The 4847-nt window shown below is 36.0% G+C and overlaps 1 non-coding gene across 1 annotated transcript; it reads right to left on the reverse strand.

Annotated features, from left to right (window-relative positions):
• Positions 1-1764: 1764 nt before the first annotated feature.
• Positions 1765-1837, reverse strand: Trnaf-gaa. The gene has a single exon. It is a non-coding gene; the product is annotated as a tRNA-Phe (tRNA).
• Between the last annotated feature and the right edge of the window lie 3010 nt (positions 1838-4847).

Consider the following 4847-nt stretch of genomic DNA (forward strand, 5'->3'; position numbering starts at 1 on the left):
CCTATTCGAACCTCGCCATTTTCTTCCCTAGTCTCTTGTCAACTTCACATGTTTGTTTAATCCCTTCACCATAGATTAAATATCTTCAAATCCAAGCACGAATAGTTCTCCTCTTTAAACTTTCCATTTTACTTCATTTGTTATTCAATTATTTTTTAATCGGAATGAAAACAATAATTACATAAAATTATTCACTAATACGTGTTTGATCAGCAAAATGTTAACGTTTAATTCTCATTTTATATCTTACATATAAACGTAACTAGAACAATTTTTAAGATAAATAAAAATATTACTGATTTCATAAAAATTGAGAACTACATTTGTAATTATATAACGTTTCTTAAAAAACTCCTCTTCCAATTGATCAATAATTTGAATTATCGAAATAAAGGAATTCTGTTTGACAAATTTTCATTTTTTTTCTGAAGAAGAAAATTTCAAGAAGAAAAAGACCAGTTTTCTAAAAGAAAAAGAAAAAGAAAAAAAAAGAAGAAAAAAAATCATTTACACAAAAATCAAGTAGATAATAACACGTATCGGCTGAAAATTAATGAAAAACCTACAAGATCGTTCACCACGGTCGATTACCATCGATAATTCAACAACCCTGTCAAGACCAGCTAACCAACGTTCCAATCCAGAAGCCCCCGTGTATCAATCTCCTGAGGACATTATAATTCGCAACATGGGGGCCGCTAAAATCGCAAATAACTGTATTACGTGCGGCGCAATACACCGCTTACCGAGCGTAAACAAGATCGAAGAGGAGGAGGAGGGGAGATGGGGCGGAAGAGGAAGGGGTTGGGAGCCGATCGACGCGCGGTCGTAAGTAATTCGAAGTAACGTCCCTTTAATGAAATTACATCCTATTTGCATCCATAATACGATGCACGGGGAAGAATGGTCGAGCTCCCAATAAAAACTCATTAATTTCTCTCTCTTCTCTTCCTCCCCCCCCCCCTCTCCCTCCTTCTTCTTGATATCATTCCGGTTTACAACCTCGGCCAATAAGTTTCTCGTACGCGAATAACGAATATATATACACATATACACATACACAGAGAAGGAGTGGTGCGCGGAATGAGAAAAGTGAGACGAAACTGAGGTGAGATAAAGAAAAAAGAGGGAAGGAAAAGAAGAGGAGGGACGAGTTCAAGAGAGACGTGATCGATCTTTCGAGCGCATGTACAGGTTTACCTGTTGCCACATGTTAATCGCATGGACTCGCCCCCTTTTGCACGCGACGATGCAACCTCGCGTGCGACTCGCGCCGATTCGCGAGGAGTAATTAGCGAATCGAGTCCGCTCGCGTGGACGTTAATAGACGTGTCTATGGATTACGTTAAATGGCGGCGATTACGCGATTCTGGCATGAAGCATGCGTGCGAGAAGTGAAAGAGGCAATCTTATAAAAATCATTTTTGTTCAGAGTTCTGTTCGTTCGACGATCGGATAATGACGGTGGTATGATGATTATTCTTTGAGATTGTCGTGAGACAACAAGATATGTCTTTTTGGGAAAAATTGTATAAAGTTATATATAGTTTCTATAATATATTTTTGGATAAAAAATAAATAAAAATTGTATCCATTGTATCATAATAATATGTTATTATGCTAGTTATATGATATGTTGATTCACTTGTTCGGTTTGTTACGAGTAATTCTCTATTGATGCATCTTATGACGTATTGCATCTTTATTTTTTTGTGTATTTTAATAAAAAATACATAAACACAAAATTACAGTGTTGACTACTGATGCCGAAACCCGGGATTGAACCGGGGACATTTAGATCTTCAGTCTAACGCTCTCCCAACTGAGCTATTTCGGCTCTTGGGAGACCATTGAAAGTTAAAAAATTTCTATGGAAAAGAATCAATTTCTAAAATATATACATATAAATCTTAATAAAAAAAAATTTTAATAATTAATATTTAAATGATATAAATAATAAATAATAAAATGATATAAATAAACAAAATTTCCAAATTATTTATGCACCTCTTCGTATTTCTCGTCCACCAATTCTTCCGCATTCTTTCATTCTTTCATCGTTCATTTGTTTTCAAATTACCGTAGAAGTGATATTCTGACGCGTTATCCTAAAATAAACCTTCATAAAGCTTCCAGAACTTTGTTCCAAGAGCTTTCAACGCTCGACGTTCATAAACTTCGCGGTCGCGATGACTTCATCCACGCGCCCCTGTTGTTGCATTCCATTCTCGTAGGAATATAACGTATATACGGGAACGAAGAAACGAAACACGTTTCCCTCATGTTCCCAGGAATATGAGACACGATCGTGTCTAAACTTTGGTCACGATTAAACGATCGAAAACAGGGGGACAGAGAGATGAAGGGAGAGGAGGGAGGGGAGGTACACCGTGACCGAGGCGATTCCCTCGATGGTAGCCATCATTTGGAAGCTCGTCTCGATCTAATGAATCCGCCATTTCGTTCAACATGTATACTACTATATATATACCTACCAGTTCGATCCAATCGATGGACGATTAAAAATTTCGGTGAAAAATAATTAATGAACCGGTTGGGTTGTCTTCGATGGAATTATGGACGGAGATGGGAAGATGATCGGGTGTATGAGTAATTGATCGTGGAAAGCGGTAAATGCCGAGGTGAGCCGTGGCTTAATTAAACAATGTTTGACGGGAGATTTATGATCGGGATGAGGTGCACGTTTTTGTATTTGCGAAGTGATCATTAGACACGCTAGAAATATTCTAACTAAATAAGAATATTTTATAAAATATATGATATTTACAGAAGAAGTAATGATAATTAATCATTATTGATATTTAAAATATATAATAGGTATGATAAACTTGGATGGTTTAAATTTCTTATTATATTAGAAATTACAAATAAAAATACATAAACTATATGTCAGTAGGAAAAAAAAAAAAAAAGAAAGATAAAAGAGATCTTTCACTCAGATAAAGCATTTTTTTCTTAAACTTTATATTATTATCTGAAATGCTTTGTTAATCATTTAGATTATATCTGAGCGAATTTTCACATTTTAAATAAATGTATTTACAATTATTTATTTAATTATTTTACAAAATAAATTACTTGCTATTTTGAAAAATAACTTGTTTAAAGAACGAGTTTTCCTCAAATAATCAATTCTTCAATTTGTTTTTTATTCCAAATATTCATCTTAAATTGATTGAAGAACATGATTGAAACGCATTAATCGAATTATTATTTTTAAATTATTATTTGAAATAAAATTTCGTCTCGATATAAATCATCGTTACCCGGAATATTATTTTGGAATAATCTTCCAAATTAAAAAAATCTTATTATAGACCACATTATTAAAATTACATCGAGGATTCCGCCTAATATCCCTAAATTGCATACCACCGTCGACAATCCATGCCTTTAAACCAACATAATCTTCGAACCGAAAGAATTCCTTAATTATCATAATTCAGAGCACCAAGCACCGTGCAAAATCTTCTCTCTTTCGTTACCCATTTCCCGCGCAAGCCCGATCCAACGAGGCAAACTCGCCCCACCCCTCCCCACGTATCCCCCCGCGATGGCGGCCGTGGCAAAAGTTAATCCGCCGGGCGTCAAAGCGCCGCGAGCCGTCCCTGAAGAGATCGCGGGACGACGGGTTGTTTGCTCTCGCTCGGATTTTACGGCTCCGACAGGCCAGGCCGGACAATTACTGGTTGTTAAACTCTCCGACTGCATGGGCAAAAGCGATCGCAAAAGTCTCTCCGCGGCCGCATCCCGCGACCATCGGCAGCTGCAACTGCGCACTTTAAGAATCACCATCGCCACGCACACCGGTTTCTGTATTTATTTTTGCGCGCTCCCTCCTTTTCTCCCCCCTTTCGTCTCCGTCCATCTCGTCTCCACGTCTTCACGTTCGCCTTTCTCCGTCCCACGCATGGGGCGGCCTCGTCGTACCCTCCCCCGATTTATGAACCGTGATTATTTTGGAATGAAAGGAGAGGGGGTGGGGGGTTGGAGGGTGAGGGGGAAAAAGGGATCACTCGCTAAATTACTCATTAATTCGACGTTAATGCAGCGAAAGGGTAATTTGCGCTTTTATGCCGCTCGATATTCAGCCCTGTTTTTGTCGTATACTTCTTTTAATGAAGGTAATTACGGGAAGACTGACAAGCTCCACCTCCTTTGTCGATATTTCCGGCCGAAAACGTATGAATTTATGTATGGAGGAGGGCAGCGATGCTTCTTGATCTTTTTTTCGTGGTGATTCCTTGATTTCTTTTTTTTTTTTTTTTTTGGTTCGCTTGTCTTTATTTGGGATTGTTGCCATTTTTGTCGTAAAAGAAATGCTTGAACGAGGATCTTTTTTACATCGAGTCGAGAATGACTATGTTCTCAAATTTTTAAGCTAATTTGTTACGTTGTTTTATTCCCGATTTCGTAGAGTATAAATTAGGGTGGTTTTTATTTTTATTCTTATTGTATGAACATGATTAAAGAATCTAGAGCTTAATAAGAATAGAGATTTCTGATTGTTCTTCAAATATATGTAATATATTGTACTTGAATATTTTGTACTTTTTTTATATATCATGTGCATTCTGAAAATTTTTGTTTAAATTATGCGTAAATGTATAATACATCCTATTATTATTATTGTTTATAGCAATTCATCTTGATTTATTCTTTGTAGAATGACAATTTTTAATTTAACTTAATTAATTAATGTGTCACAAAAAGATTAATTTCTATTTCTTTATAATATAATACAGATTTAAAATAAATCATGTATCTATAAAAATAACTCAAAATATAAATATTCAATCACCTTTTACACAAAAGAAAATTTGAAA

This window comes from Apis laboriosa, unplaced genomic scaffold (genome assembly GCF_014066325.1).
Source record: "Apis laboriosa isolate Shangri-la unplaced genomic scaffold, ASM1406632v1 scaffold50_cov145, whole genome shotgun sequence".
NCBI lineage: Eukaryota > Metazoa > Arthropoda > Insecta > Hymenoptera > Apidae > Apis > Apis laboriosa.